This window comes from Gambusia affinis, linkage group LG04, assembly GCF_019740435.1.
Source record: "Gambusia affinis linkage group LG04, SWU_Gaff_1.0, whole genome shotgun sequence".
Lineage (NCBI taxonomy): Eukaryota > Metazoa > Chordata > Actinopteri > Cyprinodontiformes > Poeciliidae > Gambusia > Gambusia affinis.
The window spans coordinates 10,017,021-10,034,049 of NC_057871.1; the positions used below are offsets into that span (position 1 = coordinate 10,017,021).

Sequence of the window (17,029 nt, forward strand, 5' to 3'; positions counted from 1 at the left end):
AAATTTTCTTTTTCGTGGGCTATGTGTATGTCTAATTTTAGAGGTTTGTGTTTAGTTTTAGTTTCATATCCTTGTTCCAGGGATAACAGAGGTAGAAAGAAGTATTTTGTCAGGATCTTTAGTCATCTGTTCAAACATTTTTTGGCCCATGAGCCAAGTCGCATTTCCAAGAGTGTATTTTAGAAACATCTTTAGATTTCAGAAACATCTTCTTAGAAGGTTTGCCTAAATTAACACAAATAGTAACTAGGTCTGAATACTTCTTATAGTTGTTTTTCCACAACAGTACATGCTCCACCTCTACACCACGCAACAACCTTAAAGTTGTTTTTATTTTTACTTTTGCAACTTGTCATCAGCAGTGACTTTGAGATCAACTTTTTTTTCTCTTTCTTTTCAAAATCCTTTTTGACAAACTGACTTTTTAATGCATGTGGGAAAAGTTTTCTATCTTTTTTTTTTATTTCTAAATCATTATTGAGCTGTTGGGGGAAATGTTTTCTACCAAGTTTCATCACCAGACTTTAGAGTCTCTTTTTCTCACTGTGTTCTCACTTTCTTGAAATTCACCGCTCACTTGTCAGTTCTGAAGCGCAGCTTGCCTTAAGTATTGGGATTCAGTGCGTAAGCTCATCTCATTATCCTCAATTTCGTGCATGTGTGTGTGTGTGTGTGTGTGTTTGTGTGTGTGGGTCTGCAGCTCATGTATAAGTGCATAACTGACTATGAGAGTGTGAGTGAGTGATGGGTGCGTAAGCCTCCCTCTCCTGCACTCTGTTTGAAATAAAGCGACAGATAATCGCAGGGCTCTGGTGAAGCGAGCTCATCTGAGCGCCGATCGATACGGATGCCATAGCTTCAAAGCAACCCTTCAAAGAGGGGCGAAATAGCCATATGCTCTACGTTCTAAGTGTGTGTGTGCGTGTGTGATGTGAGAGAGAGGGAGAACCGGAGCCCCTGACAGTGAGACAAAAGCCAGAAAGAGGGAGAGTTAGTCTTGTAGTGGAGAAGAGACTGTTTTCATTTGACAGCAAACATCTCAACGCAGCTGACTTGGAACGCTTGGATATAACTGCTGTCCCTATTTGAGTTGGACAAAATCATTGTTTCCTTCGCTGGCAATCACCCTGATATTATTGCTCTGTCATCTTTTATTCAGCATGCCAGCAGCGACTGTGGCCTTTTATGAGGAAATGGGCGAGGAGGATACACAAACACACACCTAGCGAAATGGTTTAATACAGGAAGATAGAAAATCTAAGAAGAGACTTCTCAGTAGACAAACGCTAGTTTCAAGTATGAAGGCTTTATTTTCCTCCAACTGTTTCTACACTTTAGAATTGTTTTAAGAAAGCACCAGCGTGACCTTGGCTTTTTCTGGCTGTTTAAATATGTGAAACTTTTCCAGGGTTTTGCTTTGCCAATGTAAAATAATTTTAAAGACCACCAAAACAATGCCAGAGTTACCACAGATTCCACTGACTGTATAGAGCAGTGACTCACAGCCCTAACCCCTCCCCCACTTGTTTCTGTCACTCTTTGCTTGCAAGAATGTAAGTAGCACTATACCCATCAGTTTCATTGAAGTAACAACGTTTTAACTAAATTATGTAAATCCAGCAGACACTGACTCGTATTTCAAACCCCTCACCTATTTTTGTCTACTTAGTGTTTCTATTGACATTATTGTAACGCTAACAATTAATAAACTGTATTATCTCAGGAGCTGTATGAGTAAGTGTTTCTTTCACTTTTAAATATAAGCAATTAGATGATGATACATTTTTTTCAATAAGGCTGGCTGATATGAAAATCACAAAGGATTCTAAAATGTTAATAAGCTGCCAAAGCAGATTGTGAGATTGTCTATGTGTGAAGCACATTCTATGCAATGCATTTCTTTGGTCTTGCTCAGATATCCTTTTAATTCAACTTAAAAATATACAATGAAAGGATTACTGTTTTAATGTTTACCATGGTAAATGTTTATTATTATCATTATATATGATTGGTTTTGTTCATTTAAAACAATCCATCCATAAAACACAGAAGACACTAAAAGTAAGTTACTGATACTCAAACCACCAATGAGCAGAAAGCGTTACACGTAGCTGAACTTTGGACTTTACAGCAGCACAAATTTCAAAATATTTTGTGAAAATATTTTGTCCTCACTACATGCAGACAGAAACTACAGGCTTGAACCCTGTCTTACAGCTACTACTGTTACATGATATTTTTATATCCACCCACTTTTGGAACCTATGTGTTAATACTGTGGAACTGCTGTGTTGTTACTCAACATTATACATTTAGAATCTCATACTGGTCCATCACCACTGCACTGTAGAATTGAAACCCATTAGGACTGGAGTACAACAGAGAAGAGTCTAAGAGGGTTGCTGTGTTTAGCTGTGCCATCTCACCTTCTTCAAAGTGAAAATGAGAAGGTATTTTTGTCTTGTCTATGAAAAAAAAAAGTGTCTAGAAGTTTGGAAGTGAATCTAAGTGTGATAAAGCACATGTTTACGTTGTGTGCGTGTCACAAAAGAAGATGGGTGTGTGTTTGTGTGTCAGCATATTTAATTAGCTGAGACAAGCAGGTGTAAAACAGTAATTAATGGCACAACTGACTGACTTCATTATCTCCACGTGAGCTTCTCATGCTGCCTGAACACACATATGCACACACACACAAACACACAAAAAATTTAAGCAAACATTACAACGAACCCCTGTTCACTGTGTGTGCAATCGTACGTGTGTCTAATGGTATAATAGCAAAGCGGTGCAGATAAGTGGAGACGGCCACTGCGCAGGTCGCCGCTTGGCCACTCGAAAATGCTCATTTAGCTTTCAAATGGACTCATTACTAATGAATCGCAAGCTGCTTTAGAGCAGGCTGAGCGCACAGTAATGGTTTGGCTATCTTCCACAATTCAGGCCCAACACGCTCTTACACGCACGCTCGCATTGACAGAGATTGAGAGCGAGTGTCCAAAAGCTCCAATTACCTTCACATCCAATGTAAGAGAACAAGCTAGAAAGCTAATTACATATAACTCACATGCAAGACGAAAAACGATCAAGCACCCACACTTTCCTGGCAGGGTAATTTGTTGCCAGAAATAAAGCATTCTCATGTTTTTGCGATTGTTAATGTTTACAATAAGCTCGTTCTACAAAATGCGCCTGTGTCATTGTATTATTACCATAAGTCATTATTACACCCCCCTGAGCCCAATAAGCTTTATTAAATCATCAATAAGACTGTATAATTTAATGATCCCGGTTTTAGCCAGATTGATTTACACTTCAGTGCTCTGCCAGGCCTGAGCGAGATCAAATGAAACTCAATGCCTCCAAATGCAGCATGTTGTCATCCAGTAATTGGAATAAATATGCTTTTTTAACTATCGTTAAAGCACATTCCCCTCATAGTGGTTTGCCAGAACGAACATATCACTGCTGCTCTTTCCTGCTCTGGTGGGTGACTGAGTGAGTGAGATGGCAGTGATCGGGCAGAGTAATTTGACCTAATGAATATGTCGACAGCCTGTTTCTTTCTCTCCCCATTAAACACTGCTGGATTAGATTTACTGTGCTTACTCTAACAACTTAAAGACTCCATCAGTACGGCACTTTCCACTCTCACAGACACCCGCTCATACACACCCACACACTCACACACACGCACACTGATTGGCCTAGCTCAGTAGATCAATGGCCTCTTGGTCAATGTCTCCTTTGGGAGGGTTATCCATCAGCTCCTCACTAATGAAACAATCTGATCACCGTGTCTGCGTGTGTGTGTTTTATGGGAGTGTGTGTGTGTGTGTAAGCGCGCGTGTGTGCTCTCATGGGTGTCAGATTGGTTTTAAAGCACATGGATGCAGTGTCATGTTGTTGCTTTGTAGGTTAATTACAGCTTGTACTATTTTAAATACTTTAAGCCACTTGTGCACTATACTCATTACAAATATATTTTACCGGTATTCCTATGAAGGTTGTGGGAGAGAATTATTTGTAACCAACATCACAATCCGTGATGTGATGTTGGTTACCAATCACAGTTGTTATTACCAGGTTTCAGAGCCACTTTGCTGTAGATATTAATGAGGGATGCTATACTTTGTGGATCTGTGGACTTTCACGGTAAGAATTTTTCTGTCAGGTCAACAAGATCCAGTCAGCGCTGAATCTGTTTACTGTTCTTCAATACTGCCAACAAGTTTATTGAGTGCTCTGGTCTTTGCATAGATTAGGCATAAAGAGATCCGTGGTTCCAATTTGTCAGATTTGCCACAAAAATGAGTGGATCAAAGCTACTAATACCGCCATCCAGAAAAATCAAACACATTGAACAAAACATCCCATTTGGTGAATGTCAGCATGACCTGCAAGTGCACTGTGGAAGCTGACTATGCCCAAAGCTTTTTATCTTCCTCCAGTGGAAGCATCATTGTTTTTTCCTTATGATACACTTTATTTGTACTCAGTCAGATTTTCCAAGTTTCCAGCTGGAAATAAATTAACGACCCCCTAAAGTAGAAACTCCACCAATTTAAAGGTCTTTAAGCAGCTGCGAGTTTATTATTCAACATGGCTCCCACATATCTGAAGCATACAGAAAAATGAAGGTAGATTTATTTGCACTTTTGACCATTTGTATTTCCTCAAGCTATTTGCACAAATATTCATACATATGCAATCTCATTTTGTGTTCATGTACTTTCACTGTTTGATTTCATATCATAGGAAGAAATGCATTGTTACCTGCCTTTATGACTAACCAGTGTTACAATTTGCAAATTGCTGTAATTTTACAGGTTACAACTGTGATCAAAGTGAATGTGATATTATTTCAATATATGAGCCCAAATTTTGGGGATAAATTGAAACACAGCACTGGTCCTCCATGTTCTTTAAAGACTTACTTCACTTCTGATGTAATCTTTGTTAATATTCTCACATTAGAACTCCTTAGTTATGGTTTGGAAAACATTTGACGGCCCACTATCTTCATAAAAAAGCAAAAGTTGTTATGTATATTTTACTGTGTGAAGGTGCTCATACCTACCAGTTTGTTGGTGGCATTATTTTTATTTTCTCCACCTGCCCACTAAAGTACATCAAGGCTGTCTATGAGTCTTCCCATGCAGTCTAGATTGTTTTGACTGCACAGGCTTTTAATAAAGTCTATAAACCAAATACACCCCAAATACACAAAACAGTGAGTAGGTTCAAGGCCAGAAAAATATTTTTTAAACAGTTACATTTGTTCTTAGAAACTACTGTGTGTGGAGATTTGTATTTTTTCTTTTTAGGATTATCTGAGACAGTAAGGACACTGGGATCCACAGATGTCCAGGCTAATAAAATGTTTTTAAGCGCCTCTATGGACAGACCTTTTTTATGTAAAGCAAATCAAGATGTCACTATGCATTAATTACCCATTGCAACCTTATAAGGATGCTGCATTCAGTCCTTAAAGTAGAAATTTTCTGTATCTCTCAAGAAGATGTTGAAAGTATTTCTGTAAGCATTTTCCCAAATCTAAGATATACATCTATTTTGACAAAACAGCAAACAAAGATACTGAGTGCTACAAATTGTAGTCTTTTTGTGAATTTTGCCATCACCACAGCATAAATACTTTTTGGCAGGTTGCTGGGATGAAAGTTTTCCCAGCACTCTTGCACTGTTTCTCATAAATGGTTAAGTTCAAATTTGGATTATTTGAAATTGTGAACAGAATCATAAATTGTCCTTGACTGCTGCAAAGCTTTTTGAATAGTTATACAGTCTTCCTATAATGCAATTCAGCAGCAACTAAAGTTGGAAGATTTTAGCTCAAGGTTATTTATGTCGTCTTTGCATGAAATTATATAATTTTAATTTCCTTCAAGTGGAACCTTTCTAATGTATATAAAAAGCACTGTAGACAGCATTTGCTAAATAAAATACCTACTCAGTGTGCTTTTAAGTTCTCCTCAGACTCGTGTTAGAAAGTGGTACATTCGGTTTGTTTTGTGACCTTTTCAGAAACTAAGTGGCGAGGTACATCTAATTTGTCTGGGAAGGCAGCAATATATTTCAAGTAGGGTCTGCAGCATTTCAATGGAAACTTTTTAAATTAGGAAACATTTTCCCGGTTTCCATGAGTCAGGTAATATATGAAGGTCACTTTAGTTTTCTGTGTATTTGATTATGATTAAATTGTTATTGAGTAATTGAGTCATGCCTTTTTCTAAACATTCTGTTTATTGTAGCCATGAAAATTGTAACAGAGAGAAACGGTCAAGTTGCTCTGAAATAACCAAAAGTGGACGGCAGAGCAACAGTACCACTCTGGTCACAAGTGAATTTCCACCCATCATTGACTTCAATTTCATTTTGGGCTTTGATGATCTCTTTGACTCAAACAGAGGCTTCCAGAAGCATAATGGTCCAAAAGCATCACAAGGTGTTTCTGAAATAGATAAAAATTGCTATCATCAAGCTTCTTGAAAACATTAAATGTACTGAAAATTGATAGATTTTGCTTTAAAAATGCTTCCATACCAGGACGTCAATCTTAAATGATCTCGACCACCTCTGATAAGAGGTGTGGTCAAATATCCAGACAAAATGACATTGAAAGTTTGGTGGTGGCTGCAGAAAAGCATTTGATTGAAGTTGGAATTTCTTAAGATATATAACAAAATTGAATAGTTTAATTTTAATTCTCTGGACATTTTAGAAAGTGAACCCAAATATGAGTGCATAATTCTTGTTTTTCAAAAATTCTTAAAGTTGTCTGTTGTACAGTCTAGCTGTTGGAATAAATTAAACAAAGCCTCTAATAACAGGAAGGAAAGGAATAAAGTGACAATATTGTTCATTGAGTATTGTTTTTGTGCAACTAATAAAAAAAACATTGGAAAAAAGTGCAACAATTTTATTTTTTAAATGCATTTGATTATTTAATATTTTCTGTCTGAATAAAGGCATAACTGTCGATTATGGTTTATGGAAATGCTCTAAAATTTAACAAAGCATAGATAAACTCACCCTACTTTGTGAAGATTTTTTATAACTTTTTGTTAAGTAGCCTCCACTGATCTAATTACAATATTTTCCCCTCCCATTCTCTTTTGTCTCTCCCCGTTTTGTCCCCTCTCTGCAGTTTGACGTGCTGAAGTGCTTCTTAAGGTAAGATTCACATTTTTCGTGTCTTACTTCTGTTCTTTGTACTCTGATATTTTACCCACAGTGCACCGCATGCCATCAACAGTCAGTACAGTGTGTGTGCGTGTGCGTGTGTGTGTGTGTGTATCAGTGTAGGATCTGGGACCTCTGAACATATTCTGCTCACTAAAACACAATAACACCGTGTTAAGATAACAAAGACACTGAGCGGCAGGGAGCTCCACCACTGCATCTGATGAGTGCTGAACTGAATCAGAAGTAGAACACTTTTTACTGAAATACTTACAACTTGTTTGCAATATTTTTCACCGCATTCCATTCAATAGTTTTAAATCAACATGATGAATCATGATTTTGTGATATAAATCTGAACAATGTTTGAGAGTACTGTGTTAAAGCTCATAAATTCCCCCTCCTGGGGGGTTTTAAAACCGTCACAATCTGTTATTCATAATAAGGTCCACCGGGGAAAAACGAGCAAAAAAACTTTTTCAGGACGCAATGACAATGGTAATGTTTATGGAGTGCAGTTTCCAGCTGTACTATATCTCACACTTATTGCTTTCAGGCTGGAATGCTCTGTAATAATGCCAGCAGACTCACAACAGTTTCAAAAGAAAATTAAATCCACCACCGTGCTATAGACTGGCTCCGACCTTGTGTTTGGGTACACAGGGTTCCTTTGTAATATCTGACTGAAACGTAACTGTAAGCCTGAGCAAACTGGGGCGTACATGTTGTGCCTTTTTCTTACTTTTGTTCTACACCCAAATGGTTTTAGGTTGTAGATGGCCGTTTATTTTAACTCCATTGTCTGTTTAGCCTGCTGTGAAACATGTTTACAAAAACAATAATTACAATTAGAGAACATTATAATCAATAACATTAGAAAAGCCCACCTTTTCTTTTAAAAAACATTAAAATATTGTTGAAAAGTACATTTCAAAAATTCAGTTTATTCCACAGTTTGTTTTTCAAGTGTTTTTTCTGTTCATTTAGATGATATGGACTCTACAGCTAATAAAAACAAAATAAAATCAATTTCTCAGAAAATGTGAATAATGGAAAAATGTTGGGATTCTGAAACGTAGCTTCTCTATGCACAGAACTGTTTCCACCAGTTCTTGGTCCGGTCTGAATTTTGATTAATTACTGCATCAATGCGGTGTGGTATGGATTGTGGCAGCTTGGGGATCCACTGAGAGGTTGGAGAAGTTGCTTTTACACCAAACCTCAGCTCTTCTACTTTTTGGATATGCTTCTTAGATTTAATCTGAGGTTTATCTCTTGCCAGTGACACCACAGTCATTAAAGAAAGTTTTAGTACTTTTGGCAGTCTGGGCAGGTGCCACATCCAGCTGGAAAAACTAACTCAGCATTTACATAAAACTTGTAAGCAAAGTTTAGAATGGAGTTCTACACAGAGTGTCCTGGTGGATGGTTGTGTTTGCTTTGGACTTGATAAAACTCAAATAACCTCTGTCCCCACTGACTGTGAAAACTTCACACTAGATGTGATTCAACATCCCGACCCCATTAGGGACAAGGGTGTATAGACAATGGATGGATGGATAGATGTGATTCAAATTGAATTCTGTTTACTCTTTCTACAATTCATGAGAACTCGATTTCCTAATGAAATCCAGAATTAAGTTTTATCTGAGAAGGAGATTTGAACCGTAAGCAAAGGTCTAGTCCTTTTACTCCTTATCCCAAACAGGAGATGTCTCACATTTTCTCTGGCTTAACACACATCCAACAATTTTAGTTTATGTCCTGAATACATCTGTATGTGGTCCCTCTTGAAGCTCTAACTCTGCCAGCCTTATGAATTTCCCCAAGACTCTTGAATTGGCTTCAATACCAGATTTTGCCAGGGCTTCTTGTTGACATTGTGTCTCTTGGACAACTGTCAAGTCACCAGCCATCTTTATGATTGTGTTGGCTAAAACAAAACATTTCCATAATAACGTTTCTTTTTATTAGTCCCTGAGTAAGATTAAAAATTTTTGAGAAAATTGGGTTTTGGGTTTCCCATAATTATTAAAATAAACAATGACCATGTTTATTTTAAGATGATTATTAAAATAATGATCATGTTGCAGAGACTAATTTTCCTCAAGGCAGACTTTTGGGGTTTAGATCCTGATATTTTGAGCTTTACTGCTACTTTGTCTTCCCCCTCTTTTCTCTCTGCCCACTTAGTGTCTGAATAATGTGACTAAAACCTACAGAAAAGTCTTTAAAAAAAATAGATCACTCTAATGACTATGATAAATGGGTCAATTGAATCACTGAAAAGAAAATGCATTTTTTATGATTTACTAAGATGCACTTGTGCATCAACAGTGTAAAAATAAATCCACTGCACTGAACAAAAAGCTACCAATGAGAAATAGAATTGCTGAAAAAAGTATTCTATTGGTAAAAATGAATTGAATGTCTCTGCTTTCTTTTGGCATCAATGATTTAAATTTGTGCTACAGCCTCTTTTGTATCTCAGCAAACCTGCTTATCTATGGAACTCAGTCATTTTACAAGGCAACTCGTAAAATGATTAAACTCCAAGAACCTGAATGATGCGATGGTTATTTTTAAAAAGTCTTGGTTTTGTTACTGGTGCAGCATCTGCATGCAGTGGAGAAAGTGCAAGGAACCAAAGAAAAATGCTGAAAAAGAATATGTATGAGCAAAATGAAATTCAAATGAAACTCCAGGGACAAGCGAAAAGGAAAGGTGAGCATATTTATTCTTACAAGCAACGACTATGTTTTCTGTTCGATCAGTCTAATTCCTGTCAGAGAGAAACAAATGATCACCTGGTCTCCTTACAGCCCATCTGCTGGGCTAACCCCACAGGAGGAGGAACTGGGCAGGTGCACTCATCATCTCTAAATGAGCCAGTCCTGCTGCATCGGTCAAGTTTGTTTAACTTTGCTTTAGGATAACATTTTATGTTAGAGGCTTTATGTTAGCTTGTTTGTCCTGAAGAGCTTCAGTTTCCAGGATTTAAATGACAACATTTTCCTGAGCTGAGGGATTAGGATTCTCTGGTGAAGTGATTAGTGATTTTTCTGTAATGAAATAACTTCTGTACCCTTACAGCTTCCTCTTGTGAAGTATTAGCGCAAAAATAACAACTTCATATCAAAATTGATTCAGCCGTTTGAAATACTGTTAACTTTTAATATCGATTCAAATTTTTCTGTGTAAGCATTGCATGAGCAAGTACTTTATAATCACTGTTATTGTTTTATTTGTTGCAAAAAGTGGCAAAGCCTAGAAGTTGACAATTCTAGCTACAAATGTTTACTTCTGGGTTTTTTGCAATAGCATTTTAGTTTTTTGAGGTCAGAAAAGTATTGTGCCGCAAAATAGTTTCCAGGTTCTTGTTAAATTGTTAAATGTCTTCTTGCTTCAGAATAGGTTCATTGTTCTGGGGAGCTTTCTGTGGCTACACGTCCAAATGTAATGGAGGAAACCTATTGGTTGATGTGGGGAATGAAAGGAAACTGGGGAAAAAGAAACCAAGTGGTAGTTTGTGTGGAGAGTGATGGTCTAGTTTGGAGCGAAAGTGGAGATGGAGGTTTTAGAAGGGGACAGATTGCACAAATGATGATCCGTAAAAGTTGCCTGGAGATCCAAAGTATCCAAAAAATTTAGATGCTTTGTTTTATTGAAAAAGACGACTAATAAAGACTTTTTCATGGACTGGCTGACAACATTCAGTTGAAAAAGCGTTGAAGACATTTCCGAAATTTTAAATGTTATTTTTTTCACAGCACTGATGGGGGGGAAAAAAGCAGGAGGGATGTTTGCCATAAGTGCAAATGTCTTTAAACATGGTAAAGGCCCTTACATACTCAGGCGTACCACACTGCATGTGGGTCTGTGGTACTCTAGGCGGACTCATTGCAGACTCACAGCGGAGTCCACGCTGCTCACAGAGTTGGCACAGTACGGCAAAATGTGTTGAAGTCTTAAGTATACAGCAACTGGCTTCTAGTTAGCTGCTAGTCTTCCATCAAGTATGATCTTTCTGAAGTAATGTAACAATAATGTGGTTGTTTTTATGGAATTCAGATAAAAGTTGTTTTGTTTTATTTGGTTTTCTATTTGGATTTTAAATTGTGTTTGATATTGTTTGTTTTATGTAACCAAAGGACTTGCTACAGATATTGCAAATGAACTTAGTCCAAAAATGTCAAAGGTATACAATCACCGTAGAAGACAAATGTTTACAAATGTAATATTTGGACTTTTCAAACTTGGGCTCCATTTAAATCAAAACCAACGTATTTTGAAACACTCTAATGCTGAACAATCAAAGCGGCACAAGACTTGAGCTCAAGACACAAGGCATATTTCCTCAATAAAATATAAGTAGATTCAAGCAAATCAGTTAAAATGATTCCCAGCAGCTTCAGCTGTTCTCAGTTTCTTACAGTCTGAAAACATCTGTAGATGGGCAAAAATTGGATGCACTGAAAGGAATACATAACTAAAGTAATGCTACATTAAAACAGAATAACAAAGTTGAAGCTGATTCTTTGACTTCACAGGTCTTTGTTGCTCAGTCCAAATCTGACCATTAAATAAATTGTCTATTCATGAGAATTTTGCTAAATTTTAGTTTACTGCAGTACTATGTTTTGTATTTGACATACATGGAAAAAGACGCATTCTGTTGCTCTGCATCTTTATTTGAATACTTAACGTTCTTTCACTTGAAGGAATTTCCCTTCACGTTGTATGGCTTTGGGGCAGCTTTGTGTATAATTTATTATACTTTCTGATGCTCCAGATATATTTTTTCCCTGCTTTATTCAAAATTAATATTTTACCATTCAAAATTTCCTTGTCGTGGTAATTTTTACAGATATGTCTGAACAGATTTAAAAGATTAAAAGCTGCTTTGTTTAATTTTGCACTGCTCCTCCCCGCTGAGGCTTAGAAATAGTTTGTAAGATATTCTCACTTTTGAAGTGTTATTAGCTTCAATGAATTACAAGCAGCTAATTTCACTATTCTTTCTAATGTTTGAACAGCATGGTTCTCAGTAATATTAATTACATATACATACAGTTGCATCAGAAACACTCATTTAAAATGCATTTTCCTTTAAGTCAATTTGTTCTCTGTGCTCATAAAGATTTAAGCTCTGCTGTTGAAAAATAATAAAAAAAAAAAAAAAACTTTTTCCGTAAGAGAAAAATCTTGATGCATTATTGACAATCTATGTTACAGCTGTCATGTATATGAAATGCCAACAAAATCCTGTCCTAAAATCGAGAGGAAAACACAGTTCATGTTTTTATCTGGCAAACATTTTACAAATTTAAAAAAAAATATATACATATCAAAACATCTGCTAAGCAACATAAAATCACAACTCCTAGAGAAAGTTAATCCAATCATTCTTGTTTGACAGGTATTTGCTAAGAAACTGTTTATTTCTTTAAATTGCTGACCAATCCTCACTGACATGAACTTCAATAAAAATAAAGTTCTTTATTAGAGTCAGTTAAGAAATTTGAAGTCTGACCAAAGATGCCAATTGTTTTCAGTCAGCAGTGGCTTCATATTTTCATTCAGTCAAATTCAAAGGTGTGGTTTTGAAAAGGAAACATGCATTTTTCTCAGATATCCGAACTAGAGAAAAACATCTATTCAAGATAGATTGAACTGCTCTGTTTTAAATCAACTACAGTATGTAATCAACATGCTTATTTTTGTTGCATTTTGGGTAAGGACAGTAATAGCTTTTTGTGTTGTATTTATTGCTTTGTCTTGGCCATGATTCCCTTGAAAAAGAAGATTGTGATGTCAATGTTTGTTTGTTTTTTAACCTGGTAATATAAAAGGACAATAAAACCATTAGAAAAATTTGAAAATTCAGTATTTCTTAGGTGAACTGCATTGAAGGAAATTATATTTTCTTACATGGCCTATTTGTAAACCATTGAACTCTAAACAGAAGATATATATAGGTAATAAAACAGCCATGAATCTTGAGCAGTTGTGTGTAAGTAATTATTAAATTTTAACTAAGCATGGTTCACAATGTTAATATGGGAATCCTGATATGGTAAGTATTACCTCTGTGGTAAATGAACAGCAGAGTTATCCCAGCTGTTAGTTTTTAATAATAACAGATATTTATTGGATAATGATAAATGATCATCAAGTAAGTAGTACTACTGGTAGGGTAATACTACTTACTAGTAGTACCATACTGGTAAGTAGTTTGGTGTGACTTTTGCTCGTCATTTTATTCATGTATTATTCATCAAATCTAAGGATAACCTAATCGTTTGGAAATGAAACTTGTCCTTCAGTCAAATTAATCAGAAAATGGTTCATTCTGTCAGTTTTCCTTTTGGTTTCAAGCATCCTGCATGCTGAGGTTAGTCTAGCATCAGTATTGCAAAGCGTAAGATTGGATCATTGCAGCCATAATAGAGTTGAAAATTAACTACTCTGTTGTTTCCAAATATAATATGCATGGCATGTGTTTGGTATAGCCCATAACAGTGCATTTTTATTGGGTGGAATTTTTCAACATGTCCAAAAATGCATAAGAAATGCATGGTGGTGAATTATTTGTCGATAAGATTCTAGGACTGCAGTATTAGACTACGATCACACTGCAGCCTGAAATTTAAAGCATAATAATTTAGTGAAGATTTTCAGATTTTATTTATTTATTTTTCCTTAATGCGACCTGCATCTGGTCTTTTCAAGACAGACTGAACAACACACATCAGACCATGTTTACAAGCTACTTGGATACATGGTCCTAAATCCGATATGGATCTGATCTTTTCAAATGTGACCTGAGGCTTTACGGCCAGGTTGTATTCATCCAATCTGAACATCATTGGTACTCGATAAACATCACTATTCTGCATCCTGATATGTGCAGGTGGGAAGAAAAATATCAACCATGGCAGACTGTAATGAGGGTTAAGTTGCCAAAAAAAATTCAGATTTCACAATGAATTGGATTTGGATCACTTCAGGCTTCAGCTAACTTCAATTCTTCAAAGAAGCCGTCTGTCGAAGTCCCTTTCCTACATCTAAGTGAACAATGTATAATCATTTGTATGTATAATCATTATATATATATATATATATATATATATATATATATATATATATATATATATATATATATATATATATATATATATATATATATATATATATATATTCAGAATTACAATTAAGCAAAAATATATAGCATGATCATGTCTCTTTTTGCCTGAAGGAAAATATTTCCTTCAGTAAAAACAAAATTTTGTTTCATAAGAACTAATGTCTCAATTTTATCATGTTAACCTTCCAATGACAAGTATTTACTTTTCACAAATGTGAAAATGTAAATGCTCTGACATTCAAAGAACAGTGAGTCTGAAAAAAACATCAAATAGTCTAAAAATAATGGTAGAACCGCCTTGTGGGTAATCAGAATTCCATTGTGCATGAATATTAGTTGATCCACATGATCAGAGTGAATTAAACTGCTGGACTGAAACCTTTGTGTCTCCCGTGATACAGTCACTGCAGTCTTTTTTTCTGGACAGCAGGAGTCAGTACTGTGAAAATAACACCTCAACCCAGCAGGAATTGCAGCAGAATAAAAATCTGTAGTTTATTCTCAAAAATTACTTTAATCTTTCAGAAAACAATGTATGTAGATATATATATATGTGTGTGTGTGTGTGTGTGTGTGTGTGTGTTCAAAAGCTGTTAAATATGTACTGCTTAAATTAACAGTTCATTTATTTAAATTCAAATGAATTGTTTATCTAGATCTTTGGAGATAAGCAGAGGACATCACTTCACTTATTGTTGTGCTTCTTATTCAATTTTAGATTTGTTATCCAGTGTTATCTAAAACCATATATATATATATATATATATATATATATATATATATATACAATATATATATACAATATATATACATCCATTTTCTGTGTCCCTAATGGGGTCGGGAGGGTTGCTGGTGCCTAATATATATAGATCTGAGAAAACATGCCTACATCCAACGCTTTTGTCAATTTTCTTGTGTGTGGGCATGTGTGTAGGGGTGTGTGGTTCAGTGTTTGGAGTGGACTCAGTAAGGACTGTGTCTAGAGCCTCATTAGTGGCTAAGGTTTGGCCAGCATGCCGCTACTGAAGATGCTCAGGGTACAAAGTCATATGCTACTGTACTGCTGGCCCATCTGCTTTATTGGCCCTCACTTTAGGTTTTGTTCTCTCTCTCTATCTGTGTTTATGTTTGTTAGAAAAAGATACCTAGGTTTTTTTACTCTGCATTGTTTTCATTTTGTTTATTACTTTGCTATTCTATGATGGCACCATCGTTATGCCATAATAGAACATAAAGAACATGATAGAGCAAAGAAATCAACAAAATAATCTATCCCCATCAATCCAGAACTAAATTCAACTGAATATCTCCGACAAGAGTTGAAAATGTTTCTCAGTTTTCATTGGGACCTAGCTTAAGCCATTTTGCTAAATAGAAAAGAGCAACAATTTAATTTTCTAGCTGGAAAAAGCTGATCGTGATGTAGCAAAGCATCCCCACTTTCGGACTAACGCAGGTTGGCTTTACTACGTAATTCTTAGTGGTTTTCTATTAAATAAAATCTAGGTTGATATATAAACTCCACTTAAAATACTTTGAGATTTTAGGTTGTAATTTGACAAAATCTAAAAAGTATGAAGACTTTTGCAAGGCACTGAATGAAACCCTAAGCAGCCAACAATATTAAGAATGCTTTTTATAGTAATATGACACCCAGATATCTATGTATGCATAACATAATATACACCTTTGCAGATATACTCAACTATATGTGATATATATTCATCACCTATCTTTTGGTGACAATAACGGCCTTAGTAGTGAGACTTGGTTCTGGTCAAATTAGGTATTTTGTTTGATTTTATGTCAGTTATTTGACAGAATAATGTTTATTTACCATCATCAAACTCTTTGAAATAAGTTACAATGTCAGACATCAACATTCATTAGTTCTGTCTGATGACTTACAAATATTGCTGCAGCTAGATATAAATTGATGAAAAAAAGAATGTGTGGCATGTTTTTCTAAAAAAAAATTCATATGCAGCACTGAAAATAAACAACTTCCGAACAGCTAATTAGAGCTAGTTAAATAATCTTGCAAATCTCTATTTATTTTTGATATTATCAGTCTAGCTTTCCCTTCTGAGACAGAAAATGTAAAGTTGAAATGCTGCAAACCTTTTCTTGTTTCACATTCTACTGGTCTTGTTGCTTCAAAGTCCAGATCATCAGTTCTCTAAAACCATGCTTGAATACTGAGTATGTCATCACTATATTATATGGCAGGAGTTGACTTGGTCAAAAAGTAAACTCAAAATGTTGTGCAGCTTTAAAATATGAAGAGATTGTTGTGATTTAAGCACAACTGCTTGTAAGTGTGCCTCTATCTACTTCCATGTAGGCTCAAAAGTAGCATATTTGTAGAGCAAATTAAAAGAAAAACAAAATGAAAAAGAGCAGTGTTGCTTCAAGAAGGCCCACCTGGCAATATTGCCTTTTACTTAATAGTTATTCAAACTTAAAAACTTAAATCACAATTTTTAATTGCCAAGAGGTGCATTGCATCCTTGATTATTCAACAGTCAGAGCAGCACGGACACACAGGGCAAACAATGAAACAAACATTTGTTTACATCTGGGGTCACCAAACTCGGTCCTCGAGGGCCGGCATCCAGCACGTTTTAGTTCTCTCCCTGGTGGCACCAACAACCTTTTCAGCATGTCAATGTTCTTCTT

General features: G+C 35.8%; 1 protein-coding gene across 20 annotated transcripts in view; it reads left to right on the plus strand.

Moving 5' to 3' along the window:
- The window catches only part of ptprdb (protein tyrosine phosphatase receptor type Db), a 196,753-nt gene that overhangs the window by 31,359 nt on the left and 148,365 nt on the right, over nt 1–17,029 (plus strand). For all 20 annotated transcript variants that reach the window (XM_044115204.1, XM_044115203.1, XM_044115209.1 and 17 more), the window contains exon 3: nt 7,169–7,194. The gene's annotated coding sequence lies outside the window, so the exon portion shown is untranslated. The remainder of the gene's footprint in view (nt 1–7,168; nt 7,195–17,029) is intronic.